At 38.8% G+C, this 27,867-nt stretch overlaps 2 pseudogenes across 2 annotated transcripts; one reads left to right on the forward strand and one right to left on the reverse strand.

Annotated features, from left to right (window-relative positions):
• Positions 1-1,875: 1,875 nt before the first annotated feature.
• On the forward strand, positions 1,876-16,338 carry LOC148347949 (apoptosis-stimulating of p53 protein 1-like; annotated as a pseudogene). Its single transcript, XR_015847543.1, has 6 exons — positions 1,876-2,026; positions 4,220-4,357; positions 7,711-7,844; positions 9,309-9,475; positions 10,526-10,724; positions 12,646-16,338. The product of XR_015847543.1 is annotated as an apoptosis-stimulating of p53 protein 1-like (transcript).
• Positions 14,194-25,340, reverse strand: LOC148347950 (serine dehydratase-like; annotated as a pseudogene). The gene is made up of 9 exons (XR_015847542.1): positions 25,314-25,340; positions 24,296-24,566; positions 24,080-24,219; positions 23,251-23,339; positions 22,930-23,163; positions 20,738-20,868; positions 20,575-20,661; positions 17,449-17,569; positions 14,194-15,543 (listed from the first exon to the last, which is right to left on the reverse strand). The product of XR_015847542.1 is annotated as a serine dehydratase-like (transcript).
• Between the last annotated feature and the right edge of the window lie 2,527 nt (positions 25,341-27,867).

The following is a 27,867-nucleotide window of genomic DNA, read 5'->3' on the forward strand; positions in this document are numbered from 1 at the left end:
AAGTGAAATACCATATTGAAGAGGTTTAGAGCTCTAAACTGGTGGTCTCTGAATGGCCACTTGTGGAAACGCCGTGACTTACCTTGAGAAAAATGTGTAATATACAATGTTTAGTTTTTGAGATTTTGACCAAATTTCACCTGGGACCAGGTATGCTTTTGTCCCACCTGTTTTACAGCTAAGATGCCCATGTTACACTCTTATCCAGGCTGTAAAATGAATTCAGGCAAAAATAAAAACCTTCTATTTCTGTGTGTTCCAAACTCAGATTACTTAATCTTAGTAGCACCTGCAGTGATTATTTCAGTTTGGGACAAAACCACATTCTCCAAACAATTCAGGAGCAGCATTCAATTCACAACGTGGACGGGGATTTTAAGCAAATTTTACAGGATTGTTAAAGGCTTGATTGCAGCACAATGTTAAACTTTTCCGCACTTGACCTTTCCATGCTAATTTTTTTAAATTTGTAAAAAATCAACATAGATGAGTTCATTTTAATGGCTGCTCAAGCCTACAGCTTAAAAATCCGGTGTGGCTTTGACAAAAATTTTCTTTCTTAAGGCATTGGTCACGCAGCCTTTCACGGGCGTATCGCAGCTGAATCACGGCCAGAAGTTTCTGCCCGTGAAGCAGACGCGGTTGAAAATGTGCCAAAATTGGCTAAACCCACTGTTTTCCCGTGGTATGCCCGCGAAACAGACGCCGGCGACTGTTCCGCGTCCTTATCGCGGGTAACCGCAGCTGCATTGCGTTTGACCCTGCTTACACGCGGTACACACGCTAAATGCACGTGATAACACCGCGATACAGGCGCAGAACAAACCTGCTATGACCGTGCTCCACCCGCGATTACCCGCTAAAATTTCGCGTCCTACACACGTGTAACCACGTTTTGGCTGCGGCCGAAGCACGTCCTAGCGGTTACCCGTGGTCTAAAGTTTTGAGCAGCGCAAAACTTTTTCGCGCGGCCAACCGCGTATGAATTTCTTACCGCGTGTAAAGCACTGCTGTATCTCGTCTGTATCGCGATCTCAAAGCATCCAACAGCGTCTTGCTCACGGGCAGAAATTTCTGGCCGTGATTCAGCCACGATACGCCCGTGAAAGGCTGTGTGACCGGGCCTTTAGATCTGCACATGCGACTTTTTATCCCGTGCGCTCTATAGTCCGAAATTTACAGTACTTACCCATCAACGGCTAAAGGTGCATGTCCGCTGGTTATTGACTTATAGACAAACTTTGGATATGAGTTTGAGTGGTATGAAAATTATCACGACATCACAACAGGGAAAGCTCGCATCCTCTTCTCCGTGCATAATACAAAATCAGAAAAACTTTAGGATCCCTTCTTTTTTGGCTTGCAGTGAGTAAAAAAACCCCAAAAAAATCCAATCTCAACATGCGCAACCCTTGGATTTGAGTTTTTTTCTCGTTATTGCTGACAGCTTAAAATAAGCTTATTTGTTCATACCAAATAAGAGATAAGGGAGCATCCATTTTCAACGAATGTGCATTAATCAAGGTTGCCAATTATGTGAGGATTTTCTTATTTTATCAATGTCTCCAGTATCCGTCATCGGGTTATGGCACCTTCCCTAGCACCGGCCACCAAGGGGCAGGGAATCGTTCCACAAGCTCCCTTCCTCGATCAGCTCCTGGAACTTTAGGATGGCCTCGACCCGGGGCCGCAAACACCACCTCATCTTCGTCGAGACAATCTCCATCCAGCTGAAAGGATTGTTGAAACGGGTGAAAAGCACGGCAGCTTAGCAACAGAGGACGCAGAAGTTCAAAACTTAAACTTAGACTGCCGCCGCTCGTCACCTGCCACGGCTACCGAGACTGCCACCAGGGGAGCTGCGATCAAGAATGGGTCTCCATTACCACAGACAAACCCATCTTCAACACCCGAGAAATCCGAAGATCAGAAAAACAACAATCAAAGCAGTTCTCGTTCAACCAACGGTGTCAAAAGTCAGGCCTCCCCTTCATTGTCATCACCGGCCCCACCTTCTAAGCCCAAGGTAACACGCAACGATCATATCTTGGAGCACCCATGTCAAAAGGGGAGGTAATTGTAGTGATTTACATATGATACAACCTTGATGAGTGTTCATTGTAACACTTGCATATATTTTTCCCCAAAAATCTTTGCGACAGCCCCCTTTTAGTACCAGAATTCATACGGATGCTAGATTGTACAGATTCTAGAAATCCTTGTAAATGCTTGACTTTTATTGTTGTGTTTTAAAGGTCAGGAAAATGCTTGAATTTTGGGTAAAGTGCTTGAAAATGAATAAAATTGTTGCCGTTGCCGTGTTTGTAAACATGTCTGACTCCGTAGGCCACGCAATAAATGAAGATTTTTTTTTTAGTTGCATGAAAATGATGCAGACACGCCTTCTCTCGTGGCTTGTCTTTATGGTGTTGTCATGTAAAGCGTCACCACCCCCTACAGGTCACACACAGGGGACAACTATGTTTAGAAAACCGGCTCTTTTGGCTACCAAACTGCTCTTCAGATTTTTGTTGTTTTTAAATGACATATTATGAATTATAAAACAACATTGTGCGGCAAATGTTTTTGTAATTAGTAATTTCAAAGGTTTTCAGGGAATCCCTGAAAATCACATGCAATATAAATTGCAATATTCACAGATCTACAAAAACAATTGTAAAATACAAAACAATTTTAGCTTTTTACACACTGAACAGATTTCAACACAAAATCCCTGAAAATGCAAAAAAAATAAAATTAAAGTCAAGAATATTTACTCTTCATTGCTATAAATAAATAAACAATACAAACAAAACAAAAACAAAAAAACTATGTACACTTCTATTTTAAACAATTTGGAAACAGATCCTTTGCAAAACACGGAGAAAGAAACCCTAGATTAAAATAACAAAAAGCAAAAGATTAACAGTCTCTGAGATATGAAGAATTAATGCACTCTTCTTCGAAGCAATCAATGTCATTAAAATGAGTCAGAATTTGGCTAATTTTTATGCTTTTATACATAGAGTACTTTCTTTTTTTGTTTTCGTTTCTGAACTCAATTATTACCCATCACCTGTAGAGCCCTTTCCGTGTTTGAAAACATGTGTGACGTGCTAAAGCTGCCCATGCATTGTTGAAGCAGAATGGCAGAATTCATGTTGGTTTATAGCAGCCCATTGACACAAAGAGATCACAGGTTAGAGATAGGAACAACTCCAAATAGCACAAAGTCATCGAAGTCAAGACAAAAACAACTTTTTTGACTGGCCCTGGATTTCTTCCTTAGAAAGTACTGGTAATACTTTTAAAGTCAATTTACCAATTTCTCCAGTACCTTTAAAAGAAGAAATGGTGTGAATCATATCTTTCGCAAAGCCACAAATATATATCTGCGGTTAACATATGCGATTTTTAATCTTGCATTTATCAAGACTTATCATTTTTAGACCTTTAGTGCGTTTTGAATATATTTGTTTTTGAGACAAAGTGTTAGGTAAAAATGGCAGTAATATGTAGCTTACATTTTCAATTGCTCGACGGTCTTCTCGTTACAATTTACCACTGGGAAACGCTACATTAATGCTACCTAAATTTTTTGCATGCCCCATAATAAATCCATATTTGATATTTAATCCTTGCACTAATGCACGATTCATAGTCCCCTGTTCAGGCGTATCATGTACCTGTGCAAAGGGGGTAATGGCGCTTAATATGACAAGCTAGTACCAGCTTACGTTAGGGAAGAAGAAAATTAATGGCAAAGCACAGTCACCAGAGAGCCTTGTCTGCATTATTTTTAAGCAGACTTGATGAGAAACCTGGCAACAATGTCAAGAGTTTACAAAAACTCCACCAAATACTTATTATTCTTGAAAACACAACATTAAAATCAAAGCATTTTCAAGGATTTCAAGGATTTGAAGTGTTTATTGTCAATTTAGTTTACATTGTAACCTGTCTTGATAATTTAAACGTTTAAAAAAACCTTGGGCAGACATTCTCTCTTATCAGACCTTATAAACTTGTTTCTACGGGTGGCGGTAAAATACACAAAAGATGTTTTAACCAAGAGTTGACCTCTCCTCCCAAAGGGTTGAGAAATACCCCTTTTACTGTATCCCGTATTCTGTGTTCATGACTTGTGATTGTGTTATCAAGTTTACTAATTCATCTTCAAGATTTTGTTATCCAGACGTTCATCTGTTTTTCTTATCAGGTGAAACGATCCAACTTGAAAAAGCCTTCATCTGAGCGCACGGGGCATGGGCTGAGAGTCAAGTTTAATCCTCTTGCTCTGCTGCTTGACGCATCATTAGAAGGAGAGTTTGATCTGGTCCAGAGAATTATATATGAGGTAAAACACACAATATTGTCTTGTTTTGCTTGAACCAAACCTGTTTTATCATGACTCAAGTGGTGTACTACCAGTACAGGGTGTTAGGTGAGTTAAAAACAAAACTGAAATACAAATAAAGATCATGAATGTTCAAAAAGAAAACCTTAAAGGTGGGGTGAGGCATTTTAAAACGTGAGGCTGCAATCATTACTTTGAGCCAGAAGATAGCAGCAGAGTAACATATTGTGTGTCTGTATTTCTTAGACATGCTCGAATAAACACTTCTTTTTTCATCTATTTGGGGGTTTGTTCCTACCTGAACCGGGCTGATAAAAGTAACAACATAACATGCAGATAGGCAGATCCAAATCACATTGGCTTTGTTGACCAATCGCCCCTGGCTGGGGTTGTAAGGGAAAACATTCCTGTTATCTTTTAATGCATGCCTCATGCACACGTGACATGCAATACATGCCAAAGCACTCAATCCTGGACCAGAAACATTTGTTGCTGCCGTTCAGTTAACAGCCAAATGCGTTAACTAATTCTTGACTTAGTACTAATGGGAGTGCTTAAAAAAAAGTGAACTAAATCCTCTAAGCATCCTCCACTAATGTTGAAAGCACAGCAAAATTTCTGATTTAAAGAATATAGCTTTTGTAGAGCAATTGTCCCTTAGAGAGGTCAAACCACGAAGATTTCAATTGATAGCCGAATACGCCAACCACTTATGCCACAATATCTTGTTTTAGAATTAATATGAGTGCTTTAAAACACTATGAACTATGTCTTTTGCGTAGGAGTCGGATTTGGGCACAACACCGGCTCGGGAGCTTTTATACCCGTGGTCCACACGAGAAAATGACGCGGAAATGACGCGATAAGGAAGCGGAACAGTCGCCGGCGTCTGTTTTGCGGGCATACCACCGATGAACAGCGGGTTGGCCAATTTTGCGCATTTTCCATCGCGGGCAACCACGGGCAAAAAAAAAACGCAAAATTTTACCCGCGATACAGACGCAAACAGCTGTGTGACCGGGCTCTGAGTCATCCCTGGGTGGGCCTGAGCTATAATCAGTTGAGATTTAGGCATGCTAACCAATTGCCCCACAAAAACTTTTTGCATTCATTAGTGATATAAACTAAGTCTAAGAATTAAAAAGCTGTTTGTGTTACAACAGTATTTCTGATCCAAACCACATTAGCTTTGTTGATCAATTGTCCCTGGGTGGGTTGTAATGGGACTTTAAAAAAAATTACATAAACCTAATGCACTAAATCCTTAAAGGCATAATAAACTCAAGGAAAGAGAAAGGCAATATGTTTGATCTCAAGCACATTAGCGTGTATGAACACATGTGACTGGGTGGGGTTGAACCACCAAACTCATAAAGCCTGGCGTTAAACATTTTCGCCACAGAAATTTGTCTCCATACATTTCTGTTATAACTATGAGGTATTTAAAACACTCATAAACCGAATCATCAATGTCATGATTAACTGAAGTTGAGAGCAAAACAACACACATGACTGAAAGCACATGAACATTTTTAAATTGCTCATTCCTGGGTGGGATTGAACCACCAACCTTTCAGTTAACAGCCGAACGCGCTAATCGATTGAGGGACATGTCCTGTCATGTATAGGGGTGCCTTCAAACAATCGTGAACTGAATCCTCAACAGTGGCGACGACAAAAGTTAAAAGAAAGGCCATAGATCTGATTCAAAGCCCATTGGCATTATCAACCACTCGTCTCTGGGTGTGATTAAACCACCAAACATTTGGTTAATACCCTAACACGCTAATCAATTGCACCACAGACACTTGTCTCAAAGATTTTAGGAGTGCCTTCAAACACTCGAGAACTGAATCCTTAAACTCCCTGACAATCAAAGTTAAAAGAAAGGCAAGATTCTATTTAAAGCACACTGGCACTATCAATCACTATTCATTGGGTGAGATTGAACCTATGACCATTCAGCTAAAAGCTAAGCAGTTAACCAATTGCGCCACTAAAACGTACCTTGTTGGAAATAAGGGGGTCCTTCAAACAATCGTGAACTGAATCCTCAAATACGTGGGGACTTGAGTTAAAACAAAGGCAATTTATATGATCTAGAGCACAGTGGCATTTTCAATCGCCTGCCCTGAGTGGGACTGAACCACCAATCTTAGAGCTAAGAGCAGAACTAACTGATTGCGCCTCAGAGACTTGACTTATTAGATAAAAAGTGCCTTCAAACATTCGTAAACTGAATCTTCATACACGTAGGGGACTTAAGTTAAAAGGAAAGCAATACATCTCAACTACAGCACAGTCGCATTTTCAACGACTTATCCTCGGCTAGCGTTGAACCACCAACCTTTCTATTAACAGCTGAACACGCTAACTGTTCGCGCCACAGAGCCTTGTCCTGGTGAAAATAGGGGTGCCGTCAAACAAACTTGAACTGAATCCTTAAATGCGTTGGCGACTTAAATTAAGAGAAAGGCAATTCATATGATCTAGAGCACAGTGGTATCTTAATCACTCGTCCCTGGGTAGGATAGAATCACCAACCTTTCCATTATCAGCCAAACACGCTAACCAATTGCGCCACAGAGACAAGAAGGGAATCATGCTTCCTAAACACCAGGTAAAATTTTAGAACTTTGTGAAGAACTCGTGTAAAATCTCTGATACTAAGGTTATTTCTGAGCTGTGGACATGGAGACAAATTGTGACGAACAAAAAATGAACTAGGGTTTTCTCTCCCCCAGCCCTCAAATATACATACCAACGATTTGGCAGCTTAAATTAAATGCAATACATATAATATAGAGGACAATGGTAATTTCAACCACTTGTCCCTGGGTGGTATTGAACCACCAACCTCTCAGTTAAGAGGCAAATACACTAACCTCTTCCGCCACAGAGACTTGTCTTTATATGTATAGGGGTGCCTTTAAACAATCGTGAACTGAATCCTCAATCGCAGCGGTGACTTAATTTAGAGCACAGTGGCATTTAAAATTGCTCCACCCTGGGTGGTATTGAACCACCAACCTTTCAGGTAACAGCCAAACCAACCGATTGCACCACAGAGACTTTTCTCATTTGATTAAGGGGTGCCTTTAAACAATCGTAACCTACGTGTGGTCTGAGATTATCGTAAACGAAGTCCTTCAGAAACATTTGTGGTCTGTATAATTCAAGCAAAGCAATATTTCTGATCCAAAGCACATTTTCTTTGTCAACGGTTGGGTTGTAATGGCCAATTTTCTTTTAATGCATGCCCCTGTGCATGTACCTTTATGTGATAAATGCCAAAGCACTCAACCCTGGAACTAAAAACAATCAAAATGTAAGAGTTTTTTCCTGTCTTAAAGGTGGAAAATCCAAGTATGCCAAATGATGAAGGCATAACTCCTCTTCACAATGCCGTCTGTGCTGGTCACCACCATATTGTCAAGTTCTTGCTGGACTTTGGAGTAAATGTGAATGCTGCAGACAGTGAAGGATGGTTTGTACCTTTATTCAGTTAAACATGTGTTCCTGCATTCTCAATCGGCACTGACAGCTGTACTGCAGTCTCTCAAACCTTTTTGGTTTTAGTTAAAGCACACTCTTTAAATTGTAAAATAAAAAACATGACGCACACCACTTGTCCAAAAATGTTAAAAGATTTAATTCCCAGCTTGAGGTTTCATTTTTTAAAGACTTCATGGCCGGCTGTAATGTACAATGACTGCACACATTTGATAATATAGTTTTCATTAGCATAAGTGTTGGGCGCGTTACTTTAAAAAGTAATCAGTATTAGTTAATCACTACTCCTAGAGTGATTTAATTACTGAATCACTCTATAGTTTAAGTAACCAGTTACCAGTGAAATACACTCTTTCCATTACTTTAAAAAGGAGTTGTTGGATGTCAAATAATCTAAAATTATCTGATAAGTATTCGAGTCATTTGAATGGAGAAGAACAGACAGGTAGTTGTGTTACAGAACCTTGTGAAATGTATTGCACCTTACCAGCAAAATATTTGTCCTACACTTGAAGTGCAACAACAATAAACAGTAAACAATATAAAAAAATGAAAATCAGCAGCAGACAATATAAAGTGAGTCTAATAAATCAAATCCACCTCTCACAACCTGAGACAACTGGTCAAGTAGACATAGCCTACTGTACTTCAAGTATTTTATTCACGACAAAACTGTAAAACAATATAAAGTGAGTTTCATTCTATAGAATAAACCACAATCTCTAGTCAGACAAGTTCTCAAGTTGACATATGCTACTGTGATTCATGTATTTTCACATAACAAAAGTAAACAGTTCAAAAGTATAAAGTTTGTTTAACACTGTGTAAAATAAATTAATAACGTGATACACCGGTCAAGTAGAAATGGGCAACTGTACTTCAAATAATGTGTTCACAATCTGTTCCATACTAGGGTTCTTAACTGATTGTACAGTTCCAAAATAGGTTTAGTTGTTGAAGCTAGGGCTAGGAGCTAAAGTTTGGGCTGCAAGGTAATACTATGTTTTTCTTCTATCTTTTCTGTCTTTTTTACTTTCTTTGCAAAATGTTGGGCAAAAAAATAGAAGAAAAATAGTGCTTTATGCTCACTTTGATTCTCTGTAGTATTTTTACTTGTGATTTTTAGCACTCTTTTTTGGTTGCAATCTTTAATACTTTGCAACAACGTTTTTTTTTTTGCGATTAGTCGTCTTATTGTGTTTCAAGTTATGAAAAATGGGGCAGGCAACTTTATAGCTGGGCAGGCAACTTTTCAGAGTCGTCTGCCCTGGTGTCCGGACACAATACAGCAACATAAAGTGGTCAAATCATACACACTGTCCCTTTACTTTCCAAGGGCAGGGGCTCAAACTATCATCTTGAAAGCTGCAATTGACCACTGGGCAGCGGGTTTAAGAAGAGTCTTTTCTCTCCTTTTAACTGGTTTCTTTCTCTTCAGAACGCCCCTGCACTGTGCTGCTTCATGTAACAGCGTCCACCTCTGTAAAATGCTTGTTGAATCGGGGGCTGCCATTTTCGCCCAAACAATCAGTGATGTAGAAACAGCAGCAGACAAATGTGAAGAAATGGAGGAAGGCTTCTCTCAGTGTTCTCAGTTCCTGTATGGTAAGTACGATCGAAAATTTAAGCAAACGTAAGCCAAAATTAGCTGTTCAATCATTACATGTAATCAGTGTTAGGCGCGTTACTGTGAAAAAGTTATTACTTAGAGTTACTTCATCTATAAAGTAATTCAGAGACCCCAAGATTACTGACACCAAAAAGGAGCTCGTTGTTCTGAAAGTTCTATAAGCTGCATATAAGCCGACTCTCTAAAACCGTAAAATATCATAATATAACTATCAGCAGTAAACAATATAAAGTAAGGTTAATTAATTAAATCCATCTCTCCCACCCATACACAACTGAACAAGTAGAAATAGCCTACTGTACCTTAAGTGTTTTGTTCACAACAAAAGTCAACTGTAAACAATATAAAGTTAGTTTTACTCTTTAGAATAAATCACAATTTCTAGTCAGACAACTGCTCAAATAGACATTAGACACGTATTTTCAGACAAGAAAAGTAAACAGTTCAACAATATAAAGTGTGTTTAACACTGCAGTGTAAAATCAATGAATCAAACTCTCACAACCTGAAAGATTAGTCAAGTAGAAATAGGCAACTGCACTTCAAATATTTTTGGACAACAAAGTCAACAGTAAAATAATATAAGTGACTATCCAATCCCCCTATGTGATGTTATGTGCTCAATAACATACGTACTGCATTACCCATAATACCACATAGTTACTGAGCATGTTCGGTGTGTCTCCTTATGTTAACCACTGTATGTTATTGTTTACTTGTTGTGTGAATGACACGAAACACGCCTCGTCTTAATTCATCCAAAGCATTGCACCGCCTATGACCTTCGGTAATGGTAACGGCCTTGTAACGGCCTAAAAATAATAATTAGTCGATTACCTCGTTACTAAAAAATTGTTGTTACGTAAAGTTTTGATTTATAACGACGTTATACCCACCACTGTTTATCAACATGTTACAATACTCCTTACTGAGAAGAGCAATTCCTTTGTATCGCGTTAATCCCAACATTGATGTACTACACTCCAATTTGTTAACAGTTAAAAGCATTATCCTTTTTGTGGCAGGTATACAAGAGAAGTTGGGCGTGATGAACAAAGGCTTAGTCTACGCGCTGTGGGATTACACAGCCCAGCAAGCCGATGAGCTCAACTTCAGCGAAGGGGACGCACTCACCGTGTTGCGACGTCGCGACGACATGAAACAGAGTGGTGGTGGGCTCGACTCAACGACCGTGAAGGTTATGTTCCCAGGAACCTGCTGGGGGTACGCCATTAACTAATGACTTTGTATGGGTTTATTTGATTTGACATGTCCGGATATTTAAGGTTGTTAATGATAATCCAATCATCTGCTTGTCCAATTCAAAAATCTGGATTCAATAAGACTTCATCACAAATAAAACAAAAGCTGGGGAGAACAGTTGAGTTGAGGATTTTATTAGAATAAAACAAAGTAGAAACAGAAAAGAAAACATTCTGGGTTTTGTTAGGAATTAATATTAAAATGTATCGTTTACCAAATTGTTTGAATTAGTTATCTGACTCCATTAACCAAACACCACCTAACAATGCGCGCTCGTTTCTTTCTGGGAAAAGATGGACATGAATAGCCGACATTTTCACACGGGGGCAGATTTAATTTCTTAAACAAATTAACTAAGTGAACTCCATCAAATTAGCCGGATTTGTGTCGCTTGAGTCTTCATCGAGCCTCCTCTCTCAATTCTCCCTTGATCTTCTCCGATCTTCTCCCGGCCCACGATTTTTCCGCAAGCGGGCTCCTCCCATGGGCGTGTCAGGAAAAGGCCCCACGTGGCCCCACCGTCTCGGAGAAGAGGGACGCGATGTCTGTCCTTGTGCGTCTGGCCTCCTCCGTCAGAGTCCTGTTATCAACGGAACTAAACAAAACATTCGCATTCGGAACGGCGTGACCTGAAGCTCACTCAGTGAAAATCTTCACTGCACTCGATAAATGTAATTTGTATTTGATCGTACAAAATCCCTTATAGTCAAATGTATAAAATCCTTCAGTTTGTTAAAAAGACAACGTCCACCAAAAAAACATTGTAAAACTGGTGGGGCGGTATTTTATAAGACCTGGGAGAAGTTTGAAAGCAGATGCTATGAATTTAGTGGAAGATTACCTATCAAGCTTTTTTCAACCATGGGGTAAAAGTCACAAACCTCCATACCAGATCACTCAAAAAAGCAAGGATTTACAATGGCTGGAGGATACATCAGATAAACACAAACAGAAATAAATACTTTACTGAACTACACACATCATCAGACAGCATAACGACTAGATCAGGGATTGGGAACTTAAGGCTAATGAGTACGTATGGCTCGTGGATAAAATTGTGATCATGAAAATCTCATCTATAGTGTTTCAATACGCCATATCATGCAGTAAGCTAATCATGTGTTCCAGTGGATGCATAGCTGACCAGACACTAAGGGTGGGAATGTACGGTCCAGTATATAAACACCGTACTTCCTACTAGTTTACAGTCAAGGTGTCACACCAACGGACCCAGTTTTGACTGTATGTCACTAAGAAGTACTTTATGTGGAAGCTCATTCAATTATTCCGGTCACTGTTGAGACACTTTATGACGAAAACCCACACAAAAACTGTAAACAGCCAGAAGAAAACAGCCAAGCACATAGAGCAATTTCATTGGGTGAGCAGTAGGGTTGGGTGGAGCCATGGACGCAGCAAATTCTTCTCTGTCTTGCGCCGTCAGTATCCCTGTTGTATCTCTGTTGCAGTATTTTGTAACATTTTTACAAAATAACTCTGCTTGCACCTGGTTTAGTAACCAATATTTATGAAAAAAATGAAGGTTAAAAAAAAAAAGTCCAAATATTTTGCTATCATGGCTCTTGGGGTCACAAAGGTTCCCGACATCTGAACTAGATGAATAATATGATGATGAAATAATAAAATGGATATAAGTGGAAAACTGCACTAGTGTCACAGGCATTAGCCAAAAAAGCCTCAACTGAAGGACATATAGGTACAGGTGTCCGCAAACAAGTCCCAGACACTGCATGGTATCAGCCTTTGACAGGCCCCTATTTTTTAACAGCTGAGTGTTGTATCATGTATATTTTTTCAATCTCTACGTTTGATTTCCAATTTAAATATGATGATGCACTCTTCACTTTCTCTTTCTTTCTAGCTATATCCAAGGATAAAACCCAGACAACGCTCACTGGCCTAAACCTCCCATCCACAATCCGTGCACAGAAGAGAGATGCATCACTTCTCATTGCAGCTAAAAGATGTGGAATAGACCGGATGCAGAGTGAAACTCAAGACAAATTACTTTAAAAGGTTGTACTCTCACAAAAGAAGAAAAAAAAACCTGGTTTAAAGTTCAATGGAATTGAATCGACAACTGTCCTGGTGTAGTCCCTGTTATACTTCAAAAACAATCAAAAATGATTCAGCTACAGCAGAATAGAAAAGGCTCTCTGAACAATAACAGATTATTTGTGTTTTGTTATTTTAAAATAACTATTTTTGTATATCTTTCTTCAGAATACCAAAACCATTTGGCTCCTGCAATTTTAATCTGAGCTGCATAGTAGTATGTTGTCTTTGACTTAGAGTGAAGTATTTCATAGAGGAGTAATAAAAAAATCCAAGTACTTGGCAAAGCTTCAAATTACCACCCCTGATGTTATGGGATATCTTAGTTCATATTTTTGTCATTGCCGAATGCTTTTATTTTCAGATTTTCATGTTAACAGTAATAGCATTTTTGTTTTGGATTAAGAAATAAATAGTTTTAGCATTTCTGTGGGCCATTACCAGTTACCTCATATTGACAAAGGATGATGCCAAACATTCACTCTATAAATGAGATGAAATTATCAAGGAGCAACACTTATTTATTAATTCCCAGTTCATTTATTTGACGATGATTTACTAATTTTGTCAAAAACAAAGTAAAGTCATGTTTATTTGTATAGCCCTTAATCAAGGTGTCTCAAAGGGCTGCACAGACCACAGATTATTGCAAACCACAGACTATTATTACACCATCCCCTGATCTAAAACCTTCACGGGGGCAAGGAAAAACTCAAAAACCTCAACATGAGGAAAGTGAAGAAACGTCGAGAAGGGACCGCACATGAGGTAATCCCCCTTTCAGGATGACCAGGCTGCGATGGATGTTGCAATAAAAAATAATACACAGATATTGTCAACATAAAATATAGGTTATTCATAGATAGAATAAAAGTGTGTTTTAAGCCTAGATTTAAACAGTTCCACTGAGGTTGCAGATCCGATCTCAGGGGGAAGAGCATTCCACAGCACTGGGGCCCGAATGGAGAACGCTCTCGAACCTGCGGATCTCTTCTTGGCTGTTGGGATCACTAGTAGACCAGCATTTTCAGAGCGAAGGCTCCAAACCGGAACATAGGGCAAAATTAAATCTGAAAAATATGAGGGAGCAGGTCCATGCATAATTTTGTATAATACCAAAAGCACCTTAAAATCACATCTTAAGCTAACAATGCAGGTAAGCTAAAATCGGGGTAATGTGATAAAACTTTCTGGTCTTAGTTAAAAGCCTCGCTTTTAGCATTTTGTACCAGCTGAAGGCTCTTAATTTTGGACTTCGGGAGACCGGAGAGTAGTGCATTACAGTAATCGAGACGGGATGTAACAATCGCATTAATTATAATCTCCGCATCCGACTGAGACAAACACAAAATGATTGATGAAAATAAAACTACATTTATTCAAACTAATGTCAATAATCAAATATTTCAACATGATGGACATCGGAATGTGAGGGATACTTTGGTGTTGGAAAAAGTGGTGGGTGTATTGTGGAAGGTAAAAGCTAATCAGACAGATATTTTCTATGAGGTGTTTTAATGCTTTTGAATCGCAGCACCAATCGGCAGTTATGGTTTTTTTTGTGGTTGCACAAAAGTACTTCATCTTGGAGAGAAAGAGGGAGAGAGATGTTCTGTGTTTCAAGTCAGTTGGTTCAGATCCAAGGCTCAGCTCCTTCTTCATCACATTGGATCGATACAGGGTCCACACGACAGCAGTCGCTGCACCGATCAGTCTGTCGATCTTCCGTTCCATGCTGACCCTCGTTCTTGAACAAAACCCCGAGATACTTGAAATACTGGGGAAGAATTTCATCCCTGACCCAAGAAGAGAACGGCACTCTTTTTGCTGTGTGGAGAGCTGGTCGTTTGTTCCACAGCCTGGACGATAAACCACACTGCTCCTCTTGAATCAAATATTCGACTTTTCATCCCCAGTACCCGCGAATAAACCTTCCCAGGGAAGCTGAGAAGTGTGATTCCCCTGTGTTTAGAACACTCTCCAGTCCCCCTTCTTGAAAAGGGGGCTCACCAACCCAGTCTTTAAATCCAAAAGGTACTGTCCTCGATGTCCACAACATCCAGAGCCCTAATAAACTACGGGCGGATCTCATTTCATCGCTGGGGCCTTGCTACAGAGGAGCTTTTAAACCATCCCAGTGACTTCAAGAAAAATCTAAATGTGAAGATTTGGGACTACTTTTAAGAAAGATGGATTGAGTAGACAATCATGGGACAAAGAGGGAGTTGGGGAAAGAGGTTTGTGTGGCAGGTCTTGAAACAGGTGAACGAGGACGGAATTAAAGAAGGAGGTCATGGGGGAGTAAGCTTGACGTTGGAGCAAGTGAAAGTCTTCAGGAATCAAAAGGGTTCAGCAAAGTGAAGTGGGAGCCCAGGGTATTTATAGTGGAGGTGGCTGAATGTCTAATAGCAAACACTTGGGAAGTAGAAACGTGAGGAGGAGGGGAATATGGGGTAAAGCCGCTGTCTGTTGGAGAAAAAAGGGACTGCAGGGACCAAACCATGACAAAGACAAAGCGTTCTGTCCAGATGGGGGGATTGATACTCTCAAAATCAGTTTTAGTTCCTTTCTTTTAGACATTGTTTCCGTAAATTGAGCTGGTACTTCTACAATCCCAGGGGCCCGAGTCCTTCATTTTGGCAACCTGGGTGGTTTTGGGTGGTTGTGCGTTCAAGGCATCACTCTACACCTCCCCTAATGTCCTCTGAAAATAAAAACAGCAATGACAAAAATATGTAAGACATGACATGACAAATTCTATCAAATAGCCGAAACATTTCTGTTCCTATTTGTGTTTAATTTCTCCTACATTTTCAAATGTAGTTGCCAAATGTTCCTAATGTTACATTGATGGGCAACTTTTTCTACTCTCAAATGTATTACGTGCTTAGTATTTGCAATAGCTTTATAATAGAGAACTCTCACCATTAAGGCAACAGCTCATAAACAGAACCTGTTAAGATTCAGACCATTAAGCTCAGCAATGAAGGTGGATAGGCCATCCAGTCTTCACATGTGCCTCTTATGTAATGTGATTTGATAATAGTATATAATTAAATTATCATATTGTGACAAAAACTACACCCGTGTACATATTTTTCTATATTTTTTTGGAGAGTGAAATACACCAAATCTATTTTTTCGAGGCATATAAAATGTAGGACGTGTGGTTTGTTTTAAAAAGATATATTTTATCAATTATTATCACAACACCTAATAGTATTAGGAGACGCTAGTGTCAAGAATGTAGTGTATTGCTTGTGCGACACCATGTACTTTTCAGATTGTACAGTGAACAATTTCCTGTTGTGTATAAAGCTAAATAAAACATGACTTATCACAGAAATAAGGTGTTTTGTGATTTCTTTTAATATGTGACAACAAGCTAAAACTGCACACTTGTAAGAAAAACACAAAACCCTAAACAGAATGCATCGTTAAAGGGACAGTGTGTCATATTTGAACACTAGATGTCCCTGTATTGTTAAAAAGCACAAGGAAGAATACAAACTACAGAGAATCAGAGTGACCCAACGCACCATTTCAATTTTCACTTTTTGCCTGGAAAAGTGGGTTAAGGAAAAGGAAAAAAGTGGGAAAAGAAAGTTAAAAAAGGAAAGTACGAAAAAACAAAAAGAAAAAACAGAAGAAAAAGGAAAATTAAAAAAATTAAATGAAAGAAGAAAAGGAAAATGGGAAAAAGCAAAGCAATATGAAAATGAAGAAAACGAAAAGAGCAAGAAAACACGGTGAGTATAAGAAAAAGGAAAAATAAAAAAAGAGGAAAAAAGTTTAAAAAAAAAATGAAGTAAAAAAAGAAAGAAAGAAACAGAAAGGAGCAAGAGGAAAATAGAAAATGACAAAAAGAAAAAAACAAAAGAGAGAAAATTATTGTTATACATCTCAAATTTTTAATTACGTTTTATTTACCACTAGGAGGTGCTTACTATCCGTTAAAATGGATGTCAGTTATAACTTTTGTTCTAATATCAACAACAACGTTAATTATTGCTTGCGCAACACAGATATTTTTTTTTCCGCTTTTTCAGGTAGTACTTTACTATTTCATCTTTCTTGTTTCTTGAAACATTATAATTGGGTAAATCATTTTTAATTTTTGACTGACGTGAAAGATGTTTTGTGAAAATGCTGCATTAGATTGACAATTGGTGAATATTATAATTTATTGTCTACAAAAAAATATAATTTTTTTGTTATTTTTGGACAGATTTTGTACACATTATTGGGTTTTTGTCAACTGGAGTTACTAAAACCTTGATTAAAAATGACTCACTAAGTTTATATTCAGTTTGAGTTCACTTTGAATTTAGTTTGAAGTCATCCAACCAACAGTCATGCACGTTTTTTGAGCGTGGGAGGAAACCGGAGTGCCCAGGGACAACCCATTCATGCGTGAGGAGAATATGCAAACTCCACAAATGGTGGCTGGTAGCTGGAATTGAACCCAGTGCCTCTAGTGAGGCAGACGTTGAGAACAAACCGCCAATGAAGACATGACATGCTGAAGTAGAATTACTTGCTTGATGAAGTTTTGCTTTAAAACTAGGATGTGCTTTATACTCACTCCCTTAGTGTTTTGTTCAATCACCTCTAGCCTGCGTCCGCTCAATTCTCCAGTTTACGTTTCAGAGTGGAGAGTTGCTGCGCATCAATGTTGCTGCCCCCGCACACGATGATAAGCAAAGGGGCCAAGACAGCTGGCAGACGACCTCAAAGAAAGCAAAAGTCATTAGAGCTCAGCAGCTGTACACTGTAAGGTTTCAACATTTATTAAACTGAAATCTGACTCCGAAGACACTTCACGTGTCTAAACCCTTATTACAGTTGGAGCACATTCAAAAGCCGGAGAAATTTAATCAGCCGTACGACAAATATGGTCCACATATCAATTTATTTAGCCGAATCAAAGAGTTGAACAAATTGGTCTTTCTGCCTGTGCCAAAATTACAATTGTGTGTAGAGAAATACGACAGGGGCTTCCAGGGTTGCCCACTTTTATAACACATGTTCATGCCCCATGACCAAGCTGTGGATGCAAATTTCCCAGTAGTCCTTTGAAGCTTGGGAGAAGGGTGATAGGTCATCGCCCTTGCCCCCAGGCGAGGCGATAAGTCATTGTTATCTGCACAGACGGAAACCAAATACACATTCCAAAGGAAATCCGGTTTACGATACCCTTCTGAAGAGTTGCACTCAAGGCCTAGGTCAAACTTAGGACAAGTATTTTTGAGTATAAATGGAATAAAACAGTGTATAAAATGGTATATAACTTCAACACCAACTACAACCTTAAACTACCTCAATTGTGCAGTTTAACCACAAATAGAACACATTTACAAAAACAAAATAAACATCAAAACCCCAAAAACTTCAAGTCCTAATATTTCCTTTAACACTTAATGAGCTGCATTTTTAAAAGGGACAGTGTGTATTATTTGACCACTACACACAGCTGTATTGTGTAGTGCAACCAAAAACGGGCGCTACAATCACAGAGACTAATAGTGACTAAACCGCACTATTTTTTGCCTTTCACAAGGTTTTTTGTTATTGGGGCTATCCTTAGCAGCAAAATGGCAGACAATCAGGCTATCTATAAGTGAGCCTCATGTTATGTCAAACAAATTTCTCGACCTCGTTTGTACATTTTTGCTCATATTTTAAATCAATATTGTTTTGTTTTAAAATGCGTTAAAACATTTTACAACCAGGTGGTGCTAAAAAACACACAATGCCCCTTGAATTAAATCCAAAACACTTCACTTCAGTAGCTTTGTCTTCAATATTATAATGATATAATAATGATATTATCTGCATAATGGTGGTTGCCAACTCACATTTTCAGCAAATTATCGCCATCTACTGTTAATGAGTTTAAATGACCCGCAGTTATTTATTTCTTAGCTTTATTTTTTCCAAGGCAAACGGGTCTGCGACCTATTATTGGGTCTCGACCCACCACTTAAGAAACACTGGTCTAGTGAACCTAATTAAATCTACTTAAGAAATACATTTATTGAAATATAATCAGATAAACAAAGCAATACCTACACATTTTCTTATGGCTCTGTCAGTAATCTTGAATTTTCAACAGGCACAAAAAAAGACACTCCCTATAACAGGAATATTAAATGAAAGAAACCGTTAATGCTAGTTGCTAATATTGTCTTAATTGCAGGTAACAACCCCTTAAGCTAGTGAGAGAGTTTGCGATGTCAGCTGCTAAAGCATAGCTAGTCATTTATGGTGTCCTAGTCGACTCCTGAAGCAATATTAGATGATACAAATACTAAAGATAACAGCAAAAAGCTAAAATTAAATATGGTCTTACGAGATTCTGAATATTTGTCAAATTCAGAATAAAAATAGGCGAGTTAGCTTTATTTTTGCAGTGTATTATTTTTGTTCAGGGGCAATCAGTCGTCCATAGTCTCTATTTTAGAGAAAGCGAGCCAATTGCCTACCAAGAAAAAAATAACACTTTCTTTATTATTTGCGCAACTGAAAAATATTTTTTAAATAGAATTGGTTGGAAATAATAGATAGCAACAATCTCTTAACTTTCTTAATGGAAGGGTATCGTACAGTAAAAAGAATGCTCAATGATTCCTGGTGTATGATACAGTAATGTAATTAGATCATCTTAGGTTTCTCGGGGCCAATACCGATACCGATTATGAGTAGTATGAGGAGGACGATAACCGATATTTAAAGACCATATTTGTTTGTTGTAAAAGCTTAAAAAATGACATATGACTTTATTAATAATGAACAAAAGAAAGAACATTTGTTATAAATTTAAATGAAGCTTTAGTAGCGTTCTGAAATATTTTAAAGTAAATCAATTAGAATGTCAACACAACTAACATGACTAAGCTTTTACTTAAACCAAAAACAAAAGTGCAGGAATTGTAATAAGGCTTAGCGTCAACTTGTATAAAGGTACATAAAAACTTAAATAGCTGCCATTTTTTTGTAAATAAATAAATACAAATTTCAATTCAACCAATCAACTTAAAACAAAAAGTGTATGGAAATTTCAACAAAGCTGGTGAATGGAAAAGTGTGGGCCTCTCTTGTTTTAGAGCCGGATTGACGAACTAATGTTATGGTATGAGAACTAATTACTTTAACTTTAGCGTGCTTTTTCTGCTCTCTCTCAAGCACACTCACCTGATTGACATACTAATGTTACGATAAGAGGTTATAAATCAGTCTCCACTTAAACGTTCCTCTCTAAACTAAGTTAACTACACTTTTTTACGCTTCTAATCTCAAACATGCTTTTACATCACCGACACAGAGATGTCCGGGCGAGTTATCAGAGCCGTTGCTCTAAAGTTCCTGCTTTAGTGGCTCCGCCCCGGGTTGCTTATCCAATCAGAAAGCGCAGGGTGCGCAGTGGGGAGGCGAGGGTGCAAAGTGGAGGGAAGAGGTTTTGTAGGAGAAAGAGAGATAGTTTCAGACGGCTGCATCTGTGACCTAATAATAATCAAAAAACAAAATAAAAAAACAATGCAGATATCCGCCAAATTCCCAGATATCGGTGCCAATAATCCGCCAGCCCAATAATTGGTCGACCTCTAGTAGAAATGCTTGTCATGGACCGTTTCCAGCCCTTGAGCCTCGACTTTGACATAGGGGAGCCAATGAAATCTATAAATGCAACATGTGTATGATATCTACATCAATTTCTAAGCAAGAGGACTCTTACCTTCAGCCTGTAAGCGGTGCACAACTCCGCTGTAGATGGCTGCAAGAGTCGCTCCACATGCCATTTCCACCAGTACACGCTCTTCATCTAAGAAAAGCGAACAACACAGGTCTTGTCACCGACCTCACAAGAACATTTGAATGGCCTTAAATAGGAAGCTCACCCAGGAATGTCTCAATAGCGTGAAGCGCCTGCTGGTCACTCACCACTTCAGAAATGATGGTGACCTCCTTGCTCTTACTGTATTCAAACGCTTTTGTACAGACGGTCTTTGCTCCAAGACTTTTGGCTTCACTGGGCAGTCATAAAAAGGGGGGGGTGGGGGGGGCAATTTCAACTCAGCTGATCAGGGAATTTATCCAAGTAAAAATCTTGGATACAATGTGAACATTTACTGTGCCCTTAAGAATATCAACATATCTGTTCTTTAGTTGATGCAAAGATAGGTTGATGCGGTCATTGAACATGTCCAGGTCAGTAGCGCAAGAACACAACCAAGGTAAACCTTTTTTGCTTTGATCCTACTCTGTAAAAACCCTGAGGAAAAAAGTAACCCAATTTGGGTCAAGAAAAATGTACTGGTTAGGTTAATATGACCCAAAGTCCTCGGTAGTTTTAAAGGTAAGATAAATTCTTAAATCTTATAAAATAGTGACTGTTTTTATTTTCGGGAATAATGCGTTTTGAAGACTGTCTCGTCTTTGAATTCCTGAGCTGTGACGTCATGTGATGAACAAAGGTATACATAGGAGCCAGTCATCATATCGGTAAATGTGCTTTGGTGCCCACAAATTTTTGAGGATATCAATTCCACGGATGTAAAGTACTAAGCGCCTCTAAGGAGTTGCATCTCCAACCTAAAGGACGATAAGAACCCTGACTTGCGGCGGAACGTCCTGTGCGGCAACATCTCCGCTTCCATGACTGCTGAGGTCTTCTTGCCAGGCCAAGTGCTGCATGTTACATTTCGATTTAATTTATTGGTCCCCTTATGGAAATTCACTTCCACGGACTACACAAAAAAACAGCAAATTAAAAAACATACATGACAGTGGGACATTGATTGGATGGGTCAGCGGAGCCTGTTGCTTAAAAGGTAATGGCAGAGAAGATCACGCTTTTTCCTTCCTAAATCCTATTGTTTTGTATCTGCGCCCTGATGGTAGCGATATCCAGTTTTGGTGTTGTGGGCGAATGACATCCTGGACTTTTGTGTTATGACTATTGTGGTTTTTGAGTTTTTTTCCCTCCGTCATGTAGGTTTTAGATCAGATTGTGTAATAATAGCCTGTAGTTTGCAATAGTCTGTTGTCTCTGCAGCCTTTTGAAACTCCTTGTGATTAAGCGCTATACAAATAAACATGACTTGACTTGAGTATGTGGCAATTTGTCAAAGATGCTATAAGATTTTCAAGCAATGTTTTGTTAGTTTTTGTGGAGAATGCCTAGGAGTTGTGTCGCAAGTGACAGCAGTAAGTGGTGCAACAAAGTTCAAGCAGCCAAAAAGGTCTCTAGGCAAGCAAACACAACGAAGCTACTAACAGGGGCTAACGGAGACTGATCAAGGAAAGGCCGGCTGTCCAAAAATGAGGCAGTGAGCAGCCAGGCTAACCGGGAGCCGACAAATAAAAATGTCTACAGCAACAAATGCGAAGCCTGCCAGGAATAAGGCGAGGGACACGGCAAAACCAGCGCTAACGCCAAGCTAGCTGGCCAAACAACACACTGTGTTCAGCCAACAATTGCCAACCGGGAGCAAACAAAACAGGAAGTCCTCGGCAGCCCTGATGCTAACCGGGAGCTAGCTGGATGGAACTATAGCAACTGCGACACATTCTGCAAAAAACACAAACAAAAAGCCACAATTGACTACCTAAAAGGAGAAGGCCAATAAGGGGCGCTTTAATGGCAGCAGGTAAACTTAATTATGTAGCTTTTGCAGGTCGGAGGATGCAAATCTCGCAAAACAGTCATGAGACCCCCACCGCCAGGGTAAGCAAAGTTCCAATTGCTTGAAGCAGAAATGAGCCGTATGTAATCACTGTTCACTACAGTCATTGATTGTTTCAGAGATGCTTCACATGTTCTCTTAATTGTTTCAAACTTTATGAAAGTGTCGTGTTCCTTGAATGACGTCAAAGCCCTACAGCAGATGGGTCAATTTTAAGATTACATGTCTCAGGTCCCACAAGCATGGAATATTTTGCAATATATTTGCATAATTGTGGGGAGGAACACTACATGTTCTGTGCCTAATTGAAACAAAAATGTGTTGTTTGGGAATACCTTTAAACTTTTTACTTTTGATTTTGAAGATTTTTTGATAATTCAACAGGGCTAGAAAATTAATTCAACCTGGTGATGTCATCCAAGGTAATGATCCTTCCAGCCTTAAGTGAAGCATTGAGGCAGTCTGCACCAACGGTTTCCATGGCGATGACAGGCACGTCTACCCAGCCCGCCTCCTTCAGGCCCTGGACGACCCCGCAGAGAAGCCCCCCTCCACCCACAGATAGCAGCACTGCTCCGGGCTTGACATTTGGACCCAGACTGGCTGCAGCCTCTGCGATCACACTCGAGTGCCCCTTCCTTTGTGCGGGCAGGACAAAGAACATTTGTAAAATACGAATTTGGAGGCTCTGGGCAGTTACGTTTGAAATAGTGATGACTATCTACCATATCAAGGGATGATCAAATGGAGACACAAAGGATAGTCCTTCTGTCTGGACTAGCCTGAGAGCCTCGGCGTTTGCCTCATCCCAAACCTGCGGTTGTTTAGGGATTTCGTAGATTATCATATCAAGGGGCACAAACAACTTCTTGAGATCTAAACTGATATGGAAAAAGCATTACTTCGCAATATATTTTAAGCAGGGATTTGTTTAAAAATGTGCTCAAATTTTATTCCGTGCCGTTTTAAAAAAAGAGTGATTCGGTTGTCACAACTTTAAAAAATGAGTTTGCTTAAAACGCCAAAAACTAAATAATACAAAAATGTACTTACTCCCAAACAATAAAGGGCTAGGCTAATAAAAATTGTTTTTTTTGGGTTTGAAATCACATCCAGAATCTATTCTATGCAGAAAAGTGTTAAAAGTCCACATTTTTTTAGTTCTGTGCTGTTTCAAAACAATGTGATTTGGCTGTCATAGTCATCAAAAAATAGGCTTCCCGCAGGTTGTAAAGTCAGAAAACGCAATAATATAAAAACACCTCCCAAACTATAAAGCCTAGATTAATAAAACTTGCTGTTCTGGGTTGAAAATCGCGTCCAGAATCTATGCCGTTTTAAAAGAGGTGACTCGGCTGTCAAAACAGTCGGAAATGAGCTTCCCATGGACTGGAAATGCCCAAAACACAATAATATAAAACGCCCCTATCCCCCAAAACACCTGGGCTAGATTCATAAAACGTACTGTCCTGGGTTGAAAATCACATCCATTAATAACAGAAAATTGTTGAAATAGGTGCACATTTTATAGAATGGGAAAAGAAAAACCATTACTTTGCCTACAATCTTGACGGTAGCACCTTGAGCCTCGAGTCTCTCAGCAACAAATTGAGGTGTTGAGGATGGAATTATAATAGTGGCTGGCACCCCCATTTTACGGGTAACGTAGGCAGCTGCCATTCCAGCATTGCCACCTGAAATCAATTGTCACGTGACTCCTCAACAATTCGACCGATCCAAACATTAAAAATATGAAAAAGAAAAGATAACCTGAGGAGCAGACAAAGCCTTTTGATTGTGATGTCTGCTGTATAAAGGGGCACACAAATATAAAACGGTGTTTCTGTGATCATGATCTATGTCTTACTTCATTTATACCTGCTGGCACAGGTGCCCAATCCCGCGGATCTTGAAGGAACCAGAAGGTTGGCAATTTTCCATTTTCAGATACACTGTGGTACCCACACGTTTGGACATGGCGACACTTTCGAGCAAGGGTGTGTTTATGTGAAAATGTTCGTTCATGATGTGACAGCTTGCGCTGAATAGAAAGAAAATGGGATTTTCAAAACAATACATATCTGTCATTCGCTTTGACGTTTAATTAAATGTGCAGTACAAATTTTGAAACTTTGTTGCTCTCTGCTGCCATCTCCTGGCTTAGTCATGATAGCAGCCTCATTCAGCTCATTCATTAGACCCGCTCGAATTAACTGTACCATCAATTCACTAGTCCGGCCCCCGTGACAGTGAGTTTTCTACCATGTGGCCCCTGAGCAAAAATAATTTTAACACACCTACACGAGAGCAACAGTTTTATTAAAAATACATTTTTTTTGTTATGATGGATGGCTGTTTGAATACAAATGAATACTTAAAAAAGTATTTCATTAAAAGCAATGATATATTATAAAAAAAATTAAACACCAACACATCTGATGTGACACATAAATTCGCCGTAAAATCAGATTTTCAAAATTGAAGAAACGCTGCATTAAATAACGATGCATTTAATAATGGCAGATTTATCAAACAATTACTTTAAATACTCCTATAATGAACCGTGCGGTGATAATTGAAAAATACACAAACAAAAACAAATATTTAAAAATAGTTCAAGCGACATCATGCAACTTTAATAGACGTGTCATCAAAAATGGCATTCAAGTGAGGAAACCCAATCAAAATAATTGAAATGTAAAAACAGTCTACGAGGACTTCTTGTGGGTGGACAGAACTAAATAAAGGTACAAGTTACAAAAATATATATATTATGTAAAACGCTGACCTTTTGCTGTTGTTTTCTTCTGTCAAAGGAAAGAAGACTTTCACTACAAGATCCGTAAACAAATTTTGACTTCCGGTCAAAAGAGCGCATGCGCAAATGACAAAACGGTGTCAAAAGCGTTAATAATTCGAATTCAGCACCTTGATGGAATATGATTCTTTTAGCTGAGCTCACAGAAAATAACCGCCTCTTTCGCCTCCCAAGCGGCATTTATTTAACATGAAATAAGGCTCACCTAGAAGGAGCTGACATCATTGTTGACCTAAAACCTGTCTTTTTTTTATTGTATTTAAAACTTTTTATTCTTTGTTCCTTTTTTAAATTTATTGTTTTTCTTTTCTTTCTTTCTCTTTCTTTCTTTCTTTCTTTCTTTCTTTCTTTCTTTCTTTCTTTCTTTCTTTCTTTCTTTCTTTCTTTCTTTCTTTCTTTCTTTCTTTCTTTCTTTCTTTCTTTCTTTCTTTCTTTCTTTCTTTCTTTCTTTCTTTCTTTTTTTCCTTCTTTCTTCTTGAATCAAACTAATCATTTATTTTCCCCTTTCTTCTTTTTTCTCTCTTCTTTCCCCTTTCTTGAGTTTTTTCCTTGCAAAAAACTTGGCAGAGAAAATGGGAAGAAAAATGGTGCATATAGGTCACTTTGAGTCTCCGTCGTTTGTATTCTTCCTTGTGCTTTTTAGGACTCAATTTAGTTGTACTACACAATACAGTACAGTATCATCTAGAGGTCAAATTATACACACTGTACCCTTAATGTCAGTATGGCCCATGCATATCATGGATTCATTCATGTCTGATTGATTAAATGACTTTTATAATAAATCTTAAAGTTTTTTATTTTAAATCCTGTTTTTGTAGTGAATTAAAACATATACTTTGAGAACAGCGAAGTGAGGAAGAAAACGGGCTGTAGGGGGGCGGCAGTACGATTAACCAAAATCGAATTGACATCATAGGTTAATCGAATCGACATCATGATGGGACGTAGTGCGGTTGTGAAACCGCAAAGCACTGCGTTTTTTTTCAAGGTTTTGTAGTGAGTGATGGAGTTTTGGCCAACCACATTTGTTACTGTTCGAGTTTTAAAAGCGCCGACCAATCAGAGGGAAGTTTTAACAATGGCACAAGCCAATAAACGTGATTCAAAGTTGGCAATCACCACACTATGTCACACCCACTGTGTGAGCTCATTGAGTGTCATGGCGGACTCCCTAAACATAGTCCCAGAGTCATCAAACGAGAAGGAAAAGAATGCTTGCACCGAAGAAGGGCGGTACTTCACTCGTTTGGACCTATTTTGTTTTTGATGAAGCGGACGTGGAACAGAAGAAAATTTTGCGTAGTCACTAAGTCCATAGGAAACACAAGCAATTTGTATCAGCACCTTAAAAATGATCAAACATTAAAATACACGGCATGTCAAAAAGGGTTAAAAGTAAAAGAAGAAGAAGGTGCATCTACAAGTGGACTGAGAGGTAAACAAACCTCCATCCAAGCAGCATTTGCGACCTTCACGCCGTACGAAAAAAGTTCGCAAAGGCACAAAGTTATAACCAATGCTGTGACTCGAGCTAAACATGTTTAATAGTGTCCAACCCCAAAACTGAATTATCGATTAGAGGTAACACTTTCTATTTCTGCAGGTTTCTAAGTGAAATGTTATAATAAGAGTAATAAATAGTTGTAGCAGTAGTGTTAATAGGTTAGCAGGAATGGTGGGTTTGAATTAATACTTGAATACATTTCTTGCACTGATGAACATGCTGTAGGAACACATGTTAAATTCTATATTACACTAATTGCAGACCTGTCATGTTTAGCCAGGTCATGTTTCATTGGGGAGCAAAGGGGGCGCCAGACTGCAAAGGTTTGGGAACCAATGGACCGGGGATGTCAAACTCAATTGCGCAAGGGGCCAAAATTCAAAACACACTTAAGGTCGCGGGCCAACCAGGATAAACATTTATTGAACACACTTAAACTGAATGTTTTTGGAACATAAATATGAATAAAAACAGACAAGAATATTCAATTTAAACCTTAAATCACTTCTACAGTATTTATTATTTTGCTGTAAATAAAAATATCTTGTTAAATTATACAACTTAGAACTTAACTTAAACATTCCTTTGGTCCTATGTCAATGTATATATTAAAAAAAACTTAAATATCCCAAAAGATTTTGCTCTCCTTAATATATCTCCTGTCAAAAGTAGAAATATGAAAATGCTACACAAATTGTTTTGTAAAAACGTCCAAACATTCTGAGAACAGGGAGCCTGATGTGCTTACTTTTGGCGCAGACAGAGTAGGGCGAGAGATGGGAGGGAGTGCTTGCACTTTTTTCATAGATCCACTCATCCCTCCCACTCACCCAATCAAATAACTTTAAGTTCTCTTACGGTGTTTTGGCGTATTTACAATTTGTTCCGTGGATTTATCAAAAAGTATTTGAACACTGAACACAGATTCTATAGTGAGCTTTTATATAAAGGTTTCTTTAGCGTTGTACAGCCAAAACGAGTTTTTTTTTTTGTAACACCTTGACTGTAAATCGTGGT

The sequence above is a fragment of the Urocampus carinirostris genome, chromosome 18 (genome assembly GCF_059441175.1).
Source record: "Urocampus carinirostris isolate Australia breed hairy pipefish chromosome 18, RoL_Ucar_1.0, whole genome shotgun sequence".
NCBI lineage: Eukaryota > Metazoa > Chordata > Actinopteri > Syngnathiformes > Syngnathidae > Urocampus > Urocampus carinirostris.